Consider the following 22,609-nt stretch of genomic DNA (forward strand, 5'->3'; position numbering starts at 1 on the left):
ACTGCCAAGAAAACAGGTTTTGATCACGATGAAGTAATTTTGGAAAACCTGGTATATTTGTTTTCTGCGGCTGCTATCACAAATTACCATAAACTGGGTGGCTTAAAACAACAGAAACTTCTTTTATAATCTGGAGGCCAAAGTCTGAAATCAGTAGCCCTGGTCTGAAACCAGGTGTTGGCAGGGACTTGCTCCCTCTGCAGGATCTAGAAGAGAATCTGTTATTTTGCCTTTTTAGATCCCTGGCTGCCAGCATTCCTTGGCTTGTGGTCACGTCACTCTAGTCCTCGCCTCCACAGGCATGCTGCCTTCTCTGTGTCAGATGACCTTCTGCTTCTTGTAAAGGCACATACAGCTGCATTTAGGGCCTACCTGGAAAATCTTCCCATCTCAAGATGCTTAACTTAATCTAGTATGCAAAGCCCTCTTTTGCCATAGAAAGTAACATTTCTGGGTTTCATGAATTGGGACATGGATGTCTCGCGGTTAAATGCCACAGTGGGCACTCAGACAGCATCTGTGCACTGACGCCTTGACAGTAAGGTCACGAGAAGGGGGCAGGAGCACGGACAAGAGGAAGTAGGGGGAGAAGATAAAAGAGAAACATGTTTCCTTCCCAACTTAGCAGACCTGTCCTTTCCCTCTCTTTCTTCTTGTTTCCCCTTCTTCACTTCCTCCTTCCTTATCCCTCCTGCATCACAGGGCTCCTTGCTATCAGGCCTCAGAATTGAAGCTGCTGCAACATATTATGCTACATGAGAACTGAGATAATCTACTATAGTTTACCAGCCTACTGCCCTGATCACCACACATGCACGCACACACACACACACACACACAATGACTCTGCCTTAAAACTAGCTAATTAAGACCTCCTCTCTTCCCCATTCTTTTCCAGTACCCCTTCTTCTTCTAGCTGGCTATGGCCTTTTGACCCTGCACGCTCATGCTTATCAGGACCTGAGATTTCAAGAGATCTGGATATAAATTCTAACCCTGCTTATGGAATGGTCTTGGGCAAGTTGCTTCAGTTTCTGCATCCATAAGACAGAGATGATGGTACCTACATCCTAGGCCTATTGGGATGACTCAAGGAGGTAATGTTTGGTATTTCCTGACACACCAGAGAGGTGCGCCAGGGCTGAGATTCTAATGCATTGGTTTGGATGAGCACCTACCTGCTCTATTCCTGGAACACTACTTATATTACAGTTGGGAATAGAAACTAGTCGCTGCCTTTTAGGAGTTTTTTACCTTAGGAGATACAAATAAGGAGTCTGATATAAGCTGACTGGGGTGTGATAGTAGGAGAAACTCAGGGAGGACTTCCTGGAGGAGATGACACATGAAGTGAATGCTGAGGTTGAGTGCATTAGCTTCCTACTATTACAGAGTGGGGTCCCCAAAATTAACCAGAGCCTGTGGCTGGGGGGTGTGGGAAGGGGACAGCTTTCAAGATGCCTTTGCATATCTATGGCTGGTGGCTAGGGTCTTAGTTATGCAAATGGTTTTAGCTTTTCCAAGGCCCCAAGGAGATGGGGTTTTGGCCATAGAATGGTGAGGAAAGAGAGGACAGGGCCTGCGTGAGGTTCTGTGAATGGTCAGAACTGGTTATCACACCCACTGCATCACAGGCCACGGTCAGGGATTTAAAAATAAGGCAGCAGTCATTTTTCTGGAGAGAGGGAAGAGAGAGAGAGAGAGAGAGAGATCCATGCGGTTTGCAAGGAGGTAGAAGAAGAGATCCATGCGGCTTTGAAAGGGCAGAGAGAGAAACACGCATGATCCAGTGCAACACAGCATGTGTTTTCCCTCACTGTTATACAGAGGCTGGTGACGTCGTACCCCAGATCCTGCAGGAGAGCTGACAGATAAGGGGTGGGGAGCAATTGGGCTTGGTTTTGGTTTATAGCCTTTTGGGGAGCAAGGGAAGTGCTGGGCCCCGTGGGAGAACAGGGCTCAGAGCTAAAGTGCTCACTGCCCTCCCCAGGGTGGAATATTGTAAATAAAGACCTGTTCTCCTCAACACCAGTTGTTGGGTTTTACACCAAGGCGCCATGTGAAAAAAAAACCCTTTTGCTCTGTAACACTAGGGCTGCCATAGCAAATTACTGCAAACGTGGTCGCTTGAAACTATGGAAATTTAGTTTCTTACAGTTCTAGAGGCTAGAAGTCCAAAAATCAAGGTGTCAACAGGATCATGCACCATCTGAAGGCTGTAGGGGAGACTTTCTTCCTCGTCTCTTCCAGCTTCTAGTGGCTTCACGCTCCTTGGTTTGCGGCAGCATGACTCCAGTCTCTGCCTCTGTCTTCACATGGCTTTCCATGGTCTCTCCTCCTCTTTTTATAAGGATAGTTGTCATTTAATTTAGGATTGGGTGCAGGACCTCAGCCAGGAAGGGGTCATAAGAAGGAAAGGCAGAGAGGTCAGGGGGCTCCTGGAACTGCTGGGGGCAAAGGTGCAGATGGCTCCCAGGGGGAGGCTATGCCCAGCAGGCTCTGATGTAGGAGAGATCCGGAAAACACTTATAGTCTTCAGCAAACTGCATGTTTCTAAAGAGTGGGAGAAACAGAAAGGGAGGCTCAGCTCTGGCCCTGACCTGGACTGTGAGGATACGAGTGTTTCCTCGCTGATGAATTCACGGTGTGTGTCAAGAGGACAGTCCCCTGTAAACTAGCAGCTGGTGTTAGTGAGGTGTGTTCTGGAACAGAGATCTGCAGACAGCGCAGGCCGCTGGTGCCTGGGGGGGCTCTGGAACACTGTCCTGCTCTTGTGTCTCACGGGCTAGTGACAGTCGTGGTCAGGGTGTAGACAGACAGCATTCGGCACCTCTCGGGCACTGTAGTCCTCTGGGCGCCAAGTGCTCCGCAGATCTTTGCCCATTTCATTCTCACAGCAGTGAGATGAGCATTATGTTTCTTTCTACAGATAAGAAGACAGACTGGGGAATTCAAGGACGCATAAGGGCACATATGCATTAGCTGGCGGAGCTGGGTACACACCGGGGCTGGCTAAGCCCAAAGCAGTGCCCTCTCCAGCCCCGCCATAGCCTCGATCCCACTGAGATCAGAAGTCCCAGGAGACGCTTCTGAGCTGAGAGGCTCACACCGCCTTCCGGGGACCGAGTGTAGCTGCTGCTTCACAAAGCAGGGAACAGTTCTCAATGGACCCACTGACCCGGTAGGTTCGTTTTCCCTCTTACGGCCCCCAAACGTGCAGCTTACATTTGAGTTCAATTCTCTCTCACTCTTGCTCCTCGCGTTCCTGAAACTCCAGTGAATAGCAATGGCTTCCAAACTTGGACATCAGATGCCTTTTGACAACTCATGTTCCTGGGTCCCCTTCCAGACTCACTGAAAAAAGTCTCTGCATATGATCCTCAAGTCTGTGTCTTAAAAGAGGGGGCGGGGGAGAAAGAGAGAGAGAGGGAGGAGGGAGGAGGGAGGAGTGGGGAGAGGAAGAAAGAAACTTCTCAGGTAAATCTGAGGTCCTGGGCCCTGGCGGGCATTTATCCGAAACCCCTGCGATACAGTGGCTCGTCTGCCGTGTGAGCTGTGGGTGTCCACGGACGTGAGGTTTTGGCCGATGGACAGGATAACGAACACGCATAGGTGTTTCAAAATCTGTTCTGTCATTGCTTCTGATACATTTTTTAATAAGGCAACCTGTGGATTCTTTGTATTACAACAGCTTGACTCCCTCCCCCCTCACCTTATTATTACTCTGCCTGATTGGCGAGGCTCATTTTGAGAAGGTCGAAGGTATTTGTGTTACGTTTTGGGAGCAGAGCAACCTAGCGCTGAGGTGCTTCAGGACAGGGGAGGACTGGGGTGCATGGAGGGGTGGCTGGTGCCCTCTGGTGGACAGAACTGTTGAACAACTTCAAAGGCAAGGCCTGACCCACTTGAGTGACTTAAACAAACTGGATTCAGCCTTGCATTCACTGTGTGGAGACCCGCTGTGTCTTGCCAGAGCAACTCACCGGTCTGGCCATTGTATGTTTAGGTATAAATTGGAAGAGCTGGGCCAAGACGTCAGCACATCCAGAGCTGCCCAGGAGTCCAGGCGTATGAGAAGTCTAGGCTGGGGGGCAGGTGTGACAGCACCCCCCCAACACCCCCAACTCACAAGCCTGTCCCACTGGTGTGTGGGCTCTCCGAGACTGGGGCCTGGGCACGTGGCACAGTGCTGGCACAGAGAAAGTAGTCAACACTGTGGAAGAAGGTTGGTGCAAAAATAATGTCCGATTTCGAGGTCTATTTTAAAAATGAAAAAAAAAAAACATGATTATGAAAATATTTACTCATTAACATAACCTCCTTTGCTTTCTAGAACCTCATTCCATCTGTCAACTAACTTATAAATGCCACGCTTGTAAAATTCTTTAGGTTTTGAAGCAAAATATGAATCCAACTCATTTTCAACCTCTTTTCTTGATGCCAGACTAAGACCATCGAAATGGGTCTGTGGTCCCCGAAACAAGTGATAATCAGAAGGAGCAAGGTCAGGAGAATATGGAGGATGAAGCAGTATTTCCTAACCAAGCTCTTTCAAGAAATTTTTGGTGAGTCGAGCTGTATGAGGACGAGAATTATCGTAATGGAAGATGACACCCTTTCTGTTGACTGAGGAGGGTCGCTTTTGGTTCAAAGCTGCTTTCAAATGACAAAGTTGTTCACAGTAAAGATTAGCAGTAATTGTTTGATTGCTGTCTAACAGTTCGTAATGGACAATTCCTTCCATATCCCACCAAACACTCAACATGATCTTCTTTGGATGAAGTCCTCCTCTTGGTTGTTGAACTCCTCTTCCTCCTCGACTGATCCATGATCAGCAGAGTTTAATGTTAGAGTAAAGAATCCACTTCTCAGCACCTGTAACAAGCCGACCTAAAAACGGTGCCTGAAGGTGTCGTGAAAGCAATGACTCCCAACAGGCAGCACGCTCTTGCAGATTCTCTGGAGACAGTTCGTGTGGGCCCCATTTTCCAACCACTGAAACCTTCCGATCCTTCCCAGTTGGCACAGCATGGTCGTATGGGCTCTGTCACATTGTTCTGCAAGTTCCCTAGAGGTACCAGTGGGGTTTTCTGTGACAACAGCTTCCAGCACTTCGGAATCAAGGTTTTTATGGACGACCCTTTTTTGGCTGATTTTTCAAACTGAAATCCCCACTTCGGAAACAGGAAAACCACCTCCTGCAACTTCTTTCAGTCACTGCATCATCCCCATAAGCGCTCTGAGTAGACTTTGCTGCTGTGCTTGCATTGGCACCTTCATGAAACTCATAGAGTAAACCATTTCTAACGTGGTCTTTAGGTGGGACGAACATGGGTGCAAATATTGCGGACAATTACGTACAATACTTCGATAATCTGAAAAAATAAGGTATACATTAGTCACTGTGACATCAAAAAATTAGAAGAAGAGGCACAAATTTGATAAATACTATCTAAAACTTTTCTTTAAAAACGTTGGACACTACTTTTGCACCAACCTGGTAGACGTGCTTATGTTTGATCAGCAGGGGGCAAGTCAAGATTAAGCCTTGTGACGTGGAGGGCACTTCACATGTCAGAAACCTGACTGAGAGGTGACAACGCAGCCACTGTGGGTGTCACACTGCCCCCTGGATTCTGACACCATAGAGGCCTAGAACCCACCAGAGTTCTTTGACCCACAGCATAGGCTGCGCTCCTTCTGCCTGACAGAGCTGGGCAGGAGTCAGTGTAACATGGCTTCTCTGAAATGCAGGTTGTGGGAGGTCGGATCTCCTGCCAGGGGCTTTGTGTGACTTCTAAGCCGCTCCCCTCTCGAGTGTTTCGGCAGAGTTAGTGGAAAGAGCTCCGGTTGCCAGGAGACCCAGCTCTAGTCTTGACTCTCCACTGACATAGCTTGACCTTGACCATCTCGTCCCCTTGCAGTTTCCTTTCCCGCCAAGTGGGAGGCTCTACAGTGGTCGTTGTGGTCACAGCCAGGGCCTTTTTGCTCCACCTGACTCCCCGCACGTCTCTGTGGTTGATGGGCGCCCCCAGCGTGCCTGAGAGAGACGAGCAGAGGAAAGAGGTGCACGAAGGAGAGGAAGACAGTGGAGGGACGTGGGAAAGGCAATTAAAGAGAAGCAGACAGAGGAAGGAGAAAATGGAAGAGAAAGGAGAAGAAATAAGTAGAAGATCAGCAGATTTTATTAGTTAATTCTACAAATATTAACCCAGCACCTTTTTTAACTTGATGTGATGGTTAATTTTATGTGTCAGCATGGCTAAGCCATGGTACCAAGACATTAGGTCAAATACTAGTCTAGATGTTGCTGTGAAGATGTGTTTTCGGTGGCATTAACATTGAACTCGGTAGACTTTGGGTAAAGCATGTTGTCCTCCATGATGTGGCTGGGCCTCACCCAGTCAGTTAAGGGAAAGAAAGAAAGAAGGAAGGAAAGGAAAGGAAAGGAAAGGAAAGGAAAGGAAAGGATAGGAAAAAGGGGAGGGAAGGAAGGGGAAGGGGACAGAAGGGAAGGGAAGCGAAAGAAAAGAAAAGAGAAAAGAAGAGAAAAGAAAAGAAAAGAAAAAGGAAGGCAGGGAGGGAGGAAAACTGCCTCCAGGCTGTGTTTGGATGAGAACTGCAACATCAACTCTACCCTGGGATGCTTGACAAAGGAGATTTTCTTACTTGTGGATCTACTTGCTTGATAAGCCTTCAGAAACGTTACAGTTATATTGTGTTTAAGTAATCTCTATGCCAATTTCATTGAAAAAGAATAAAATTACAGTAAATTGGAATTGTTCTAGAAAATATGGACTATAAGGTTGCTTAGACAAGCAAAACTATTGCAGAAAAAAAATAAGACTAGAAAAGGGGGAAAATTATATATGCGATTTTAGCTAGTTTTTTAGTAAGAGATTTTACAAAGCTTAATTGCACCAGACTGCTTTCGCATTAGTCAAGTGTGTTGGTTTGTACACTTTGTCACTTAAAGATATTTTTAAAATAAATTAGAAAAAGAGAAATGAAAAGTGACATGAGAGAGCATTGCCTAAAATAACTGTCGTTAACCACAACTATCTGGGAAGCGAGGGCAGAGGCGGTTACGGTTGAACTGTGTTCTCCAGAAAGATCTGCAGAAGCCCCACTGCCCGGTCCCCATGAGGCCCCACTGTAAACTGGCGCCTCCCGTTCGTGACGGGATGGGGGCATGTTGGCTGATTTTAGGAAAAGGCAGTGAAAGGCTGACTTGCCAAAAATTGCTTTTGTGAAGATAAAACATGCCTAGTGACCGGTTCATTAAACTTACCACATTTGCTGCTTCACCAAACGTATGATCTCTAGCAAACTTTTCTAGAAAGATTAAGGTCAATGGTTTTCAGTTTCGTTCAGCAGTACTGAAGTAAGTTTCAATTTCTTGAAAGTTAACAATTATAAGGTAATACGGTCCCTTTATGAATAAATATATTTCGGATCCAGTAAAGCAAACTAGGAATCCCAGTTTCAGGGCTTTTATATGGAAGCTTTTTACCATTTTACTTCTTTTTCATTCCCATTTTGGTAGTGATAGTATAGATATTAAATTTGAGGCACTAATCACATAGTCTTTTGTAGTAATACCTTAGAGCATCATCACTTTGAAAGGTTTTACTTGTTCACACTGACTCTGCAAATCACGATCAAATCTACACACCCCTATTGCTCCTTGTTAGAAACCAAAATGTTAGTATTGAAACAAAATTAGGCATATATAAAAACAATAAATATAGCAGTTTATAAATGCAACAGTAAATTATGATGCTTTTGATAATTCCAACAGCTTTTGAGTCTGTTTTGCAGTTTTAGTTGTACTATAGTAATTTAGTTGTAATTTAGAAGTCGGTGTTTCACACCAGCCACTTGGTAGCCTGCTCATTGAATGTTAATTTCTTGTGTGTTTCATATTTTAGATTCTGGAAGTCTCTTTATTTTGCATGAAATATAAGCCAACTAATCATTTGATGAAATATTTCAGCAAACATATGAATCAGGAGCCTCAAAAGGCAGTGGATTAAGCTGAAAACAAGAGAGAAAATTCAAGTTGTCATTTATAAAATCCTCAACACTTGAGAGACAGTCAACGCTTGTAATTGGAAATATATAAGGAATCATTCCCCGGTGTGTATCCTAAATTCAGAAGACCCTGGAATATCCTGAAACTTTGAGTGGGCTGTGGCTAGGGAGAAGCCAAAACTGAACTAGAAACCAAAACCAAATTCAGATTTGTGGCAGGGGGACTCTAAGGGCAGGGTGGTAGAGAATGCTAGTGGTTACCTTCCCAGTCTCCACTGCAGTTAGGTGTGGCCATAGGCTCGGTTCTGCAGAGGACTGTGGGTATCTTGATGTGTCCCACCTGCGGGCGTGGCTCATAAAATGTCTCCTGCCACTCCTTCCAGTTTCCCCTCTGCATTTATTTATTTAAGTCCTCACCTGAGGGTGTGTTTATTGCTTTTAGAGAAAGAGGAAGGGAGAGAGAGAGAGAGAGAGAGAGAAACATCAATGTGTTGCCTCCGTTACGCACCCTGACTTGGGATCATACCCACAACCTAGGTTCGTGCCCCTGACTGGGAATCAAACCCACAACATTTTGGTGTAGAGGGTGTGGCGATGCTTCCCCAGTTTCCCCTTTGACTGGCTCAAATGGAGACCAGCCTCTGGGCAACTTTGGAAGGATGTTTTGACGATGTGGAGCCACAGGATGGAAGGTTCCTGGCAGGGATCCCTTGGGGGAGAGCTGCCTGCTAATCAGGGATACGTGCTGTGCTTTCGATGGGACTGAGCAGAAAAGTGCTTCTGTTGTGTGAAACCAGTGAAATGGGGATCGTTCATTACAACAGTTAGCCTATTCTGACCGTAGCAAAAATTGCTCACTCAGTGAATGATCTCATCTTTGATAATAAAATAATAAACAGCCTTTATTGAATGTTTATTCCAGGAGCTGTTGAAGCATTGACAAGTGCAATGTCTAATGTCCACCACAGGCCTTTGAGGCAGGTAATGTTTTTTATCATAATTTCAGAGACGAGGAGACCGAGGCAGAGATGGTTAAGTAGCTTGCTGTGGTCATGGAGCTAGTAAGTGGTAGGGCTGGACTCAAAGCCAGGCAGTCTGGCTCTGTTAGCGACTATCGGAATTTCACGTGAGACCCCTGCAGGTGGGATTGACAGGAAAAGCACTTCAGTGCTTCAGAAACCAAGTCTTGGGCCGTTGAGTTCAGAGGCTGAAACTGTGCGATCCAACACCCTCAATCTGAAGGTGGCACCTGATCCCAGGCCCGGGGACCTGTAGGAGGCAGGTCTGTAACTTCTGCATGCAGGGCTTCATGGATTTGTCCATCCTGAAGGAGACGCAGGAAAAAGGCCGGAGTACAATGTCCTGAGCGTTGCCGGTGTGACACCACCTACCCCTGGTGGTGTGTTACTGCTGGTGAGAGTCAGTGTGACGTCTCCAACTCTCCTTTGAATCAGCGTGGTTAGCATCGCTGAGCTGCCTGGAGCTTGGGGAACTCGGCTGTGCCTCGCCTCCATCGTCTGCTGAACAGCAGGGCAGATCGGCACCTCCGAGGCCACACTCAGGACATCACCACAAAACAGCAGCCGTATAGCGAAGGTGTCACAGGGCTGGATTTTGCCCACTTGTCCTCGTTATCCGATCTTCAGTGAACAAAATGGAAGCTAAGCCAGAGACACTCACTCCATGGCTGCCCGGGCCTGTGAGGAATGCATTTGGCCTTGAGACGTGTTTTGACGGTTTCAGCTGGACATCTGAGCGACTCCCAGTTTGTGCACGTCACCCAGTCAGGTGCGATGATCTCCTGGGCCTCAGCTTTGGCAGTGAGATGTTACGTTACGAAGTATCAGTGCAGGCTGTGCAGGAATGCTCGCGATGTCAGAAAGTATTCCCGGGCATGTGGGAGAGGAGACACCTTGGAAATGGTGAAATGTTTTCTCCGCGAGCAGCCCTGGCCTGCTTGACCGGCACTTCCTGTTCCAGAGCAGCCCTGATGTGCTTGATTTGTGTTTTGCCCAACGGCACAGCTGGGATGCTGCCAAGGAAAACCACCATCGAGGGCCGCACAGGTAAGGTGTGGTGTCACGGATCAGTCCCTGCCTGCTTCTTGCAACAGGGACAGATTGAGGACTCTGCAGGAGGCGCAGATGTCCTTATCTCTGAACAAGGGAGCCCAGCCCCTTCCACATAAAGCAGTGTCAGAGGGCAATGCTCGGAGGAGACCTGTGAGTGGCCGCCAGCAGTGTGGGGTGACGAAGCTGCGACCTGAGCCTGTCACACCACCCCGGGTGCTGTTGCCAGAGCTCACCTCATGTGGGCGGCGCAGCCTCTGGGGCGGCCTGGGATGTTCCCATCCAGCTGGATGTATGCGAGCTTCCTATTGCCGCTGTGACAACTCACCCCAAGCTCAGTGGCTTACAACAATGCACATTTACTCTCTCCCGGGTCTGGAGGTCAGAAATCCGAAATCCTTTCTGCTGGGCTTATGTCAAGGTGTGGGCAAGGTCTGGTTCCTTCGGCGGGATCCACCCGAGCATGTTTCCTTGCCTTTCTCGGGGGTCTAGTGGGCACCTGTGTTCCTGTCTTCACCATCGGCAAGTCTCCCTCTGCCCTCCTATTATAAGGACCCTTGTGATTACAGGTAGGGTCCCCCCTGATAATGCAGGATCATGTCCTCATGTCTGTGAAGTCCCTTTTGCATATGAAGTAACAGTCACAGATTATGACACGGATGTCCTTGGGGGCCCTTATTCAGCCCCCCACGTGGGGCCAGGGTGTCCTGCCCATGGCTGACACAGGCTGCTTATCACAGGCGGTGCCCAGGAAGTGTGAGAGCAGCGGAGCGCCAGTGGAGAGGCTCTTCCTTTGGGGCTCGCAGGAACCACTCAGCCACTTTGGGTGGGAATACACCTTTCAGTGCCGTTGCTGTTATTCCCGTAACACACGTGCGCGCACACAATAACACTCACCTTTATCTCATTGGTCACCCGCCCTGCCAGTTCCTTTCTTTGAGTGAAAATAGCATCTCTCAAGAGAGCGGGTCTGATTCGAAGGCCCAGTGCTGTGGAGAGGAAACAGCATGGAAAACACACCAGGGTGCGGGGTTCTAGCCCTGGTTCTGCCGCCAACTAGTTGCCTGCTCTTGATGAAGCCATCTAACCCGTCCCGGCTCCGCTCGTTAGCGCCAACGGAGGCCGTTTGTCTCCGGCTGACTTGCCCCCCAAATGTGATCTGTAGAACAGTAGTTGCAAGAACAGCTATGTGCGGGGTGGGGGCGGGGTGTACACATAAACTAGGAAGACGTTTTAGGGTGCGTGCACCCCCACTCCTCTCGGAGAGCCACGTGCACGCATGCGTAACAAAGACAAATGCAGCTGGATAACTTAAACTGACAGTTCCGTGAGCTGTGTTTGGATTACAGAGCACTGCTGACTTTTTTTTTTTAATACTGAAGAACAGGCTTTGGGAAATACTCATATGATGGTCTCTGAGGAAATCCCGATTCCTGCCCCTTTAGGTTGACTTTTGAAACTGAGACGTTTTGCCAATAAACTGGCCCCCATGAACAGTAAAAATGCCCCTGGCTGCCTTAGCTGCCCCCCTGGAGGCTTGGTGGATCTTCACCATCAGTTTTAATGGGGATCCCACAGCTAGAATATGTAAGCGAGCCCTGACAGCGAGGTGGCCCACGAGGGAAGGGCTTTCTCCCTGCCACCTGCCCCTTCAGCAGTCTCTTGTACACCCCGAGTATTTCCTCAGCGTTGGTAGGAGCTTAGCCCTGGGGGTGAAGGCAACAGAGGAGACCTCAGGAAATGGAATGTTTTCTAAAGCAAATGACCTTCTCATAAGGCAGCAAAAGGGAAGGAAAAACCAGGCCCTGAGCTCCACTATGGGAGGGGCTGTGCTTCCACCTCCTGGTTAGTCCTGAAAGGCAAATAATAATCCCCTTGAGAAGCGAGAAGCCCAAGGCAGAGAGAAGGGAGGTAACTTCGCCAGGGACATACGTCTGACTAGTGGCAGAGCTGGGACTCAGCGTTGCTCAGCGGAGCGAGGAGGAGGCCTGGTCCGTAGCAGCGTAGAGAGCCACAGGCTCAGGGGCCTGTGGGAAAGCCCTGGGCTGGGAGGCGACAGGCGATCCAAGTCCAGGTCCTGGCTCTATGACTTTGCGCAATTCACTAAACATTTCTTTTCTTTCTTTCTTTCTTTTTCCTCAAAAAGGAAGAGGCTGGAGACTATTTTCTCTCGTCTGTGAAAGTGATCCACTTCCACTTGGCGGATGGCATTTTAGCACATCTAGGAAAGAGGTTACAATTTGAAGGCAGGGGCCAGCAGGGACAAAAACCAGGAAGCGAATAAACGCTTGCATGGACTGAAAAATATTTATTGAGCACTTACTATCCGCCAACACTGTCTGAGGTCCCCAGGACTCTACAGAGAACAAAACAGATCAGAGCCCTTGCCCTCATCCTGCAGCTTATGCACTAGAGGGGAGATGTGTTCACAATACAGGGCGTGGGGAGGTGATGTGCGCTCAGGAAAAAATAGAGCCGAGTGCAGGGGACCAGGGTGGGACTGTCTACTAGATTATAGGGTGAGGGAAGGCCTCCTGCCAAGGTGGTGTTTGAGCAGAGACTTGGAGAAGGTGGAGAAGTGAGTCAGGTGGATTCTGGGAGGTGAGCCTTCCGAGCAGAAGGGCAGCCTGTGCAGAAGGGCAGCCTATGCGTGGGGGTACAGAGGCCGGAGGGGGACAGGCGACTGCTGGGTTCAGGGACCAGCAAGGAGGCCAGCAGTGTGGCTGGGAAAGGGCTGGGGAAAGGGAGAGGCACTGAGATGAGGCTGGTAAACTTGGCCTATTTTTAGAATGTAAAAATGTGGGGGGGAAACGTCAGTGGTGTATTAATTCTTCATGTTCAATAACAATATTAGAAAAGTTTTGAATGCTTTGCTCCTTGGTCCAAGATTCTGGAGGATGGGGCCTTCATCCTTCTTTAACTCTGCATCCAAGAAATAAATCACCCCCCAAGAATGGTCTCTGCCCTTTCCTGGGGACCTATCTCTCTCTCCTGCTTTCTCAAGGACAGCTAGGGGTCTGTTTGTGACTAATGTGTGCATGGGGCAATGACTTTGATGTTTGTCACATTTATATGTTGTGTGACGTGACTTTTGTGAACATTAGTGTGGAAACCAGACTGTCTACCTTTGGATATGTTGGGCTATAAATACCAGGAGTTTCTTCTTATTTAGAACAAGTTCCTCCCAGTGTTCTGTTCTGACGTTGCAACTAACTAGCTGTGTGATATTGATCCAATTACTTAAGTCCATCTGAGCATTGGTTTCTTTGTCTGGACGTGAGTAGGTACAGACCAGAAAACCTGTAAAGTCCCTTCTCACCTGAAAAGCCCTTGATTTACCCTCTAGTAAACAGCATTCCTTTCCCAGCATGTCTCCTCTTGGAGGTCAAATCAGCAATGAACCTCCCCCCCAACCACCCATTTTGCTTGTAAGACATGAATAATTCATAAGTGGCCTTGTAACGTGGGAGTGGAGGACCCTTTGCCAATTTCCCTGTGCCCCACGTGATTCGTGCTCACGTACCAGAAAGGTTACCAAGGACGGATTCTAATTTTCTTTTTTTGTTTGTTTATTGATTTAAGAGAGAGAGAGAGAGAAATTGATTTGTTGTTGCACTTTTTGATGCATTCATTGGTTGATTCTTATATGTGCCCTGGCCGGGAATCAAACCCACAGTCTCGGTGAATCAGGACGATGCTCTAACCGAGCTAACCGGCTGGGGCAGATTTGAGTTTTCTTCCACGTTCATCCTCGAGCCTCCAAGATTTCTAAAAAATAATTCATTGCAGGGTTATACAGGGTGGGGCCAAAGTAGGTTTACACTTGTTCATATGGAAAATAATACACTAATTAATAAACAATAACTCCAGAATAAACTCCGTGTTTCTTGTACTCATAGCTGTAAACCTACTTTTCCGCAGCCTGTATCTTACAAATGTATCTATAATTTTGGAGCTGGAAGGAACCTTAAAGACCCTGTAGTTCCACATCTTCCTGGGACCACTCAGGAAGCTGAGGTTTACAGAGTCGGTGACTTGCCCTCAATGGGAACAAACGCTCAATGGGACAGAGCAGGGCCCAGAACCCGGGTCCCTGAACTCTGGCCAGGGTTCTTTCCTCCCCTCCTGTTGCTTCTATTTTGTCAGAGCTAACCCTGCCCCTCAGATTATGAGATGTCTACACATGCATTTGGGGGATGATGACAAAGAGCTTTGAAAGTGAGATTTTCTGATTGTTTTGCTTTTAAATGAGCCACCCATAGACCCAATGCAGTTGAAAGGGCGACCCATGCCAGTTTCCCTAGAGATGCCCAATTTAAAAAAGGGGGTGAGTGTCTGATCTGTAGTGTTCCACCTTAAATGGTACAATTCACAAACCCTGAACAACAAATGAGGAAAAATGAAAGACTCAAAATAATGCTCTTAACCTCAGAGTATCACGTTTCAGTTCTGCAAGATGAAGAAACCCTTGAGGTCTGATGTACAGCGTGGGAACTACAGTCAACAGCACTGTTTGCGTACTTGAAGTTCGCTTAGTAGATCTTAAATTACATCTTCTAATACACACGTGTGCGCGTGCACACACACACACACACACACACACACACACACAGCCAATGGTAGCTATGTGGAAACAATGGATATATGAGTATTAGCCTGGTGTTGGTGATCATTTCACAATGTATATGTATCAAAGCATCAAGCTGTACACCTTAAACACACCCAAAATAAGGCTATTTTTAAAAAGAATGTTCCTAACTCCTCACTGTTGTATTTTGTACCTTTCATCACTAGGGGTCCCCCTGGCTAGCAAACTGTTATCTAGGATGCTGCTTTTCTGCACGTCCTTTTTTTTTTTTGGAGTGAGGTTTCCAGGCAAGAGTCTACAAAAAATCCAGTGCTTTCCCGTCTCTTAGGAGGGCCCAGAGGAGGGTGAGGGAAGGGCTTTCTGTAGGACCCTCTGCTCTGGCAGCACCGCCCCTTTAACACGGAGGAAGAGCTGGAGGGCCGGCTATAATTAGAAGGAACAGATAAAAGGGGAAAGGCACACTGTCAAAACCTAATTTCCACCCTGGGAAAGGAGTGTGGCCCGGAATAGATACCACAGGTGATGAAAGTGCAGGGCGGGCCCCCGGACAGAGGGAGAGGTGGCAGCTAGGAGCTGCTGCAGGGAGACTCCTGGGTCAGACCAATGGAGGGTCCTTTGTAGGATCTAACCATGCAGAAACCTTATTTTCTTTCATCTGTCCTTTTGTTTTATTTCTTTCCTTTGACTCAGGCTGGCTGCCCCTGGCACCCTGACTCACCCACCTCCCTCTCCCCTGAAGCCCTCAGGACGAGGGGGTGCTGGTCAGCATCCAGTGGCCTTGAAGAAACAAGGTCCTGAGTCTATCGGCTGTTGAGACAGTTTTCAGTCTAACTAAGCATAAAATCTTGGCCCCGGTTGTGTTTGAGCTCTGGACCCAGGGAAGCAAAACAACCCACAGAACATATCCTTGCACAATTGGACAGAGCAGCTCCATGGCTGACATTGGGGCCAGATGCCATGATCAGTTGCCCCCACTCTAGCACCCACCAATCAGCAGAGACCACGAGCCCCGCTGCCAACCCACACTGAGTCATCGGGCAGTTGGCTGGATCACCCAGGCCCTGGGTGTCTCTGCTTTGTAGGTGGGCTTTGAGGGCACTGAGTGATCAACACATCAGACCCAAGATGGAAGGAAACAGCATTCAGCCCATCAAAATGCCATTTCAAAGGAGACAGTTGGGTGAGTGTTTCTTCCCCAGCCAGTGAGCTGGAGATGCATGTATGCTGCCCAGGTGGGGCGTCCAGGGAACCGTGGAATTGGGGAGGTGGAGCTTGTCAGGTTCCACAAGAAGTTTGGGGATCATTGGAGGCTGGGAAGTAGCTGAGGCTCTTGTGATGGGTTGAATGAGTGAAGTCACACAGACCTTTACACAGCTGTGTGAGTTCTCTCCAGTCTGAACTGCCCGCCAGGCCGCAACACCTCTTTGCAGGGTGTGACAGCTTGCCATGAGTGGCCATCAGTACATTACTAAGCATCTGCTTAATACCATCACAAGAAAGAAGTCCACCTTTCCTGCGAGTCCCCGCCCACAAGCCGCAGCCCCTGGCCACCACTGATGTGCCTTCTAGCCTGCAGTTCTGCCTCTTCATGAATGCCATACGACTAGAATCGGTGTGTAGTCCTTCACGTCCAGCTTCTTTAATGTTGCATGACGTTTCCAAGACGCAGCCCTGATGTTGCACTCCGTCAGTGGTCATGCCTTTGTACTGCTGGGTAGGACGTATTCTGTCATGTGGATAGACCCTGGCTGACCCGTGTTTCTGGCAGGCATTTGAGTTGTTCCTGGTGTCAGCAATTAGGAAGAAGGCCGCTACAAACACTCATGTACAAACATTCATACACAGGGCTCAGTGTGGAGAGCAGGGCCTTCTTTATGAAGCAGGCTTCCAGAAACAAGCTGCGTGTCTAACATTTCATGCCTAATACCCCCAAAGGTAGCTGCTGGGTTCATCTTTTAAAAAACTTAGCTATGGGATGGAACTGTTTCATTCGTTTAGTATTTAAAAAGTGGGACACTAAACAATTTGTTTTCAAAATCATAGTTGACAGTCACCATCTCTGGCTCCTGGAGGACTTTTATTTGGTCCTTCGTTGTACATTTCTCTGTCCGCCTCTGAGCTTTCGGGAACCAGAAAACGGCACCGCACATAAGGAGGTTCGTCGTGAAGAGCCGTGGGGTGACAAGGAAGACAGAAATCTTGTCTGCAGAGGAGCCTGGAATGGGGATCCTGCAGATAAGTCGGAGGGTCACCTGCTCAGAGCCCCGCTGAGGCAGCAGGTGGCAGACCCCTCAGAGGGACCCCCTGCCCTGCTCCGTGCTTGCTAATCCCATCCCTCAGTCAGCTCCCATTGGGTGACTTCGAAGAGCCAGGCACACACAGTTCACCTCCAGGCACAAAACGAGCACAGTCTTTCACCCCCTCTCCTCCTACCGCCAGCTAACTTCCGTCTGCCCCCCTCTGTGGCTTGTCTGGGCATCAGACCTGGCTGTCCAGCTCTTGCTTCCCTCCTTTGGCTAATGCTGCTCCTACCCACTTTTCATTAGGACAGGCCTCCCATTTCAGCTCCCGAGAGAGAGGATCTGACTGGCTCCGTGAGTCACGGTAAAGCCAGGGTGGCTTTCACACACCTGTGGTTTGGCTGCCCTTGAGGCAGGCATTCACCTTGGTGGCACCAGCTGTGGCCCGGTGACAGAGCCACACGGTGCAGCAAACTGTGTGTAAGAGGCCCCTCGGAACAACTTGTGGGGGTGGCAACCCCGGAATGTAACCGATTGCTCCCCAGTGAACTTAATCAAATTTAGAAATTTTTTTATAATAGGCACCTGTTACTTTTAAAATCAGAGGCGAGGGAGGGTAGAAAATCATAGTGTCCAAGAAAGAAAAACATTTCCTAAGAAGGATAACCAACACTCAGGTGTGTCCCAACTGATTATATTAGCACAGGCGAATGCACCCACACTGGCTACCCACCGAGGGGCAGAGAGCAAGGCCTGAGAGAAGGAGCCCAGCAGACTTGGACTCCAGAAAGGGAGCGAGGGGCCCGGCACCCTGGGGACCCCCGGGCTTGCAGAGCAACGGGGGAGGACTGGAGCACAGCCTGACTCGGTACATTTTCTTGCCCAGGGCAGCCCTGGAGAACTGAGCCCCCGGGAAGGGGTGGCCACACTCTCCCTCACAGAGGCCGCACCAACTAGCTTTGCGATATTAAAAAAATATTTCTATGGAGACCGACACATCACACCTCCCCTGAACACAAAGAATCCTTCCCCCTTGCAAACACCAGCTAGTTACTTAACTGTATTATTTTTCCTTCTTATCATTATCTAAATATGAATTTCCATGGTAGCAATCAATGAACTTGTGTGTTTTTGTTCCTTTTATTCCTGCGTCCTTTTCCATGTGTTGACACAGGCCATGTATTTATTATTTTAATGGCTTTATATTCTTTCAAATGAATGTATGACAATACCTTAAAGGTTGGGCATTTGGATCGTTTACGATGGATTCCAGAAAAAGCCAGAATAGGTTGTCAGTGGATATTCGCCTAATATTCAGGTTCCAAATGGTTGGTTTTAGTGTGTATTTTAAGCCATTCGATTTGAAGCAATTGAGTAGCAGAAAGTTGATTGTTGAGAAGAAATAAGTATTTTTTGACAACCTGCTCTTAAGCAGAGACAAGTTCCCTGGCTCCTCCTCGTGCTTATCCCGTTAGTAAGCATGTATTTGGTGCCTGCTGTGGGCTGGGCATGCCGTGCTAAATAAAACTGTACCTGATTCTGGATCTCTTAGTATTTTTTATCCCCAGGGAATGACGGCTTGTATTCAAATAATCACACACATAACTAACTATGTGCAGTTACTTCCCATTTCAGACTGAGATGAGAACTAGTGAAATAAACCCGGTTTTATGAAAACAAAGAACCTATTTAGAAGAGGACTCAGGAAGAGTTTTGATCTTCTTACACCTTGAGAAGAAACTGGGATCCTCAGACAAAAGCAAGAAGTCAACCTGGGTCTTTCCCAAGACAGGAGATGCCAGCCAGCGTTCACACGAGGTCAGGATTCCCAAACCCTCCCACTAAGAGGCTCCTGGAGGCTGACAGTGACCAGAGCCAGACGGACGAATAGAATCTCTTGAAGGCAAGTTTGATCAATTAAATCCACGTAGATTCAATAGTGCTCCAAACTCTTTGCCGTTTAAAAGGTGCCAGCAGCTGTCAGCACCAGAGGTGGAGGCTGATCAGGCCCCGGAGGGAAGTCTTTCGTTTTGAGAAAACCCATTAGGCGGGGCCTTGTGGTCACAGAAACGTGACTTTAGCACCGTTCCTGGTGTCCTCAGAGACCCTGGGCCCCGGGCGGGCAGTGAGTTGCACCCCTGCAGAGTGAGCAGAAGCATTTTTTTCCTCCCCAGCTGCGTGTGTAGCCTCATCAGAAGTTTGTTGGTCTTGGGAAACGTTTGTGGGTCTTTCGGTCCCAACACGTTCGCAGGAGAGCCGGGGCCCACGGTGGACTCCGCCCAAGGACCCGGTCTCTGCCCCCTCACACGAGGGGCAGGTGACCAGACCTGGCCCAGTGCAACTGGCACTAATTTTTTTCCTTTTATTGAGGTAAAATAAATATAACGTAACATTTACCATGTTAACCCTTTTAAAGCGAGGCGTTAAGTGCCTTCACATTATCGTGCGGCCATCACCGCCACTCGTCTCTGGAAGTTTTCATCCTCTTGCATCGAAGCTCTTTTTTCTTTTATATGGCATTAATTTTGCTATTACAGTTGTCCCAATTTTTCCCGCTTTGTCCCCCTCCACCTGGTGCCCACACTTCTCTCCAGCAATCCCCCCCTTAGTTCAAGTCCACGGGTCATGCATATAAGTACTTTGGCTTCTCCATCCCCTATACTATTCATAACTTCCCCCTGTCTATTTTGTACCAACCGATTATGCTTCTTAGTCCCTGCACCATTTCCCCATTTCTCCCCCTTCCCCCTCCCAGCTGATACCCCTCCAAATGATCCCCATACCCATGATTCTGTTCCTATTCCGGTTGTTGGCTTGTTTGTTTTTGTTTCTGTTTTTTAGATCCATTTGTCAATAGTTGTAAGTTTGTTGTCATTTTACTGTTCATAGTTTTGATCCCCTCCTTTTTCTTATATAATTGCCTTTAACATTTCATGTAATAATGGCTTGGTGATGATGAACTCGTTTAGCTCTACCATGTCTGGGAAGCCCATCCATTCTAAATGATAACTTTGCTGCATAGAGTAAACTTGGCTGTGGGTCCTTGCTTTTCATCACATTGAATACTTTTTGCCAGTCTCTTATTGCCTGCAAAGTTTCTTTTGAGAAATCAACTGATAATCTTATGGGAACTCCTTTGTAGGTAACTCTCTGCTTTTCTCTTGCTGCTTTTAGGATTCTGTCTTTATCTTTAGCCTTTGGCATTTTAATTATGATGTGTCTTGGTGTGGTCCTGTTTGGGTCCATCTTGTTTGGAACTCTGTGCTTCCTGGACTTGTATGTCTATTTCCTTTGCTAAATTAGGGAAGTTTTCTTTCATTATTTTTTCAAATAAGTTTTCAATTTCTTGCTCTTCCTCTTCTTCTGGCATCCCTACGATTCAGATGTTTGCACTTTTGGAGATGTCCCAGAGTCTTCTTATTCTCTCCTTGTTTTTTGAATTCTTTCTTCATTCTGTACTGGTTGACTATTCATTTCTTCCTTATGTTCCAATTCATTGATTTGAACCCTGGCTTTCTTCTCTTCACTGTTGGTTCCCTGTATATTTTTCTTTATTCCTCTTAGTGGCCCCTTCATTTCTTCCTTCATTTTGTGGAAGTAGTCAGTGAGTTCTCTGAGCATCCTGATTACCAATGTATTGAACTCTTCATCTGATAGGTTGGCTATCTCCCTTTCATTTAGTTCTTTTTCTGGGGTCTTGTTCTGTTCTTTCATTTGTGACATATTTCTTTGCCTCCTCAATTTGTCAGCCTCCCTCTGTTTCTTTCTATATATTAGGTGGAGCTGCTTTTAATCCCTGTCTTAATAGCATGGCCTATGTTGAAAAGGCACCTGTAAATTGTGTGGGGCGGAGCCTTAGGTAGTCACCACGGCTGGGCAACCCACTTCACTGCCTTGTGGCTCTGTGTGTGGTGGGGGGAGGGCTTGGAGAGGGGACAGTGCTGCTGCCTGGCTCCTGGAGGCTTGCTCAGCATTTGCCCCACTTCCAGTCAGCTCACCCACCTCCCTTATGCAAATGGCACCCTTCCAGCTGCTGCCGTGGGGACTGCATATGTTCTAAACCCATGTGAGCCCTTTAAGCGGTGAAAATCCAGCAGTTTCTTCTGCCACCCCCGACCCCCACTGGTTTTTTTTACAGCCAGAGGTAATGGGGGTTTATCTTCCTGGTGCTGGAACCCTGGGCTGTGCGGTCTGGCCTGGGGCTGGGATCACTTGCTCCTGACTTTTATCCATCACGTGTGAACGTGGGACTGTCCATTGCCCCGCCACCGCCTCCTCTCCATGCCACACTGCCTTTCCACCCTGTCTCCACGACTCTGCCCCTCCTGCCCGTCTGCATGAATGTGGCTTCTTTAAATCCTTGGTTGTCAGACTTCCACACATTTAGATTTTTCTGATGATTCTGGGTGTTATTAGTTTTGAGAGCTAGTTGTGAGTCTTTCTATGGTAGTGCAAGGAGGCAAAGTGTGTCTACCTGTGCCACCATCTTACTAGAATACCCAGTAACTCTTAACTCTCCCCCTCCCGTCCCCCAGCGCCTAGCAACCCCCAGCCTACATCCTGTCTCTCTGAGTCCGACTACCATAGGTACCTCGTATACATGGAGTCATACAGTATTTGTCCTGAACTGGTTCTGGATGGCACCTGAGACCGCATGGGCCAGCGTCCGAAATGCATTGTTAGCTACTCTGCTAACTGGTCTGGGCGGTGGTGAGCAGACCCCCATCGGGGGAGGTGGATGTTTTCCTCTGAACCACTGGGTGTTAGTCATCCTGGAAACAGTCTAACGCCAGAGCAGGGAAGGAGGGAATGAGACTCCGAGACGTAGGACTTCAGGGCTCCGTGTTGTGGGTGTCCTTTGTCCTTAATGTCCTCACCCTTGTCATCCTTCTTTCTCCCTCACGTTCTCCTTTGCAGCCCCTCCCTGGAAAGCTGCACTCCTTTGCGGAAGTCAAGGGCCTTTGGACCCATTGTCTTCCTGCTGCACCTGCTCTTTCCCCTCAGGCTGTGGCCAGATCACAGTGAGAACGTCCCCTGCAGGGACTTCTGCTAGCTGTGCCAGCATGGGCTCCTGTCCTAGAAGTGGAGGGACAGCAGGCAATTGAGGACAGTTTGTCTTCTTTCACCCACAGCGGCCAAGGCTGCTTTTCTTCTGAATTTAATGGAAAACATGCTTTACCAACACATGCAAGAATTTTCCTCCAAATATCAATACTCTAGTCTCAGGTAAAGAATTTATGTTCTTCAAATTAATATAACTTCAGCTCTACACCTTGCAAAAATAGGAGCCCTGCCTTTGTGGGGCCAAAGGAGCATTTGCCTCCTTCCCGGGATTAATCCCATTGCAGGTGCCCGAGCCACCAAGGCTGGGTGGGTGGCAGGGAGACCTCAGCTGACCTCATCATACTTGTACGACTTGGTGTTACTTACGTTGGGGAGGTCCTTGCTTCTAGGGTGTAACTGGGCCCAGAGCAAAGGGAACTGAACGGGTAGCAAATAAGTACTCGCCGTGGATTAAGCTTAAGGAAAGCTATTCTGTACAACCCAGCGCTAGTTACTGAGCTGGAGAGACATGCAGGAGTGGCTTGGACAGAGCTGCAGGGGGCAGAGGGTAGGGGACGGGGAACGACATCAGGGAGAGCTGTAGGGAAGAGCGTCAACATCTGGGACCTCCTTAA

The sequence above is a fragment of the Furipterus horrens genome, unplaced genomic scaffold (assembly GCF_987537825.1).
Source record: "Furipterus horrens unplaced genomic scaffold, mFurHor1.1.pri manual_scaffold_12, whole genome shotgun sequence".
Classification (NCBI taxonomy): domain Eukaryota; kingdom Metazoa; phylum Chordata; class Mammalia; order Chiroptera; family Furipteridae; genus Furipterus; species Furipterus horrens.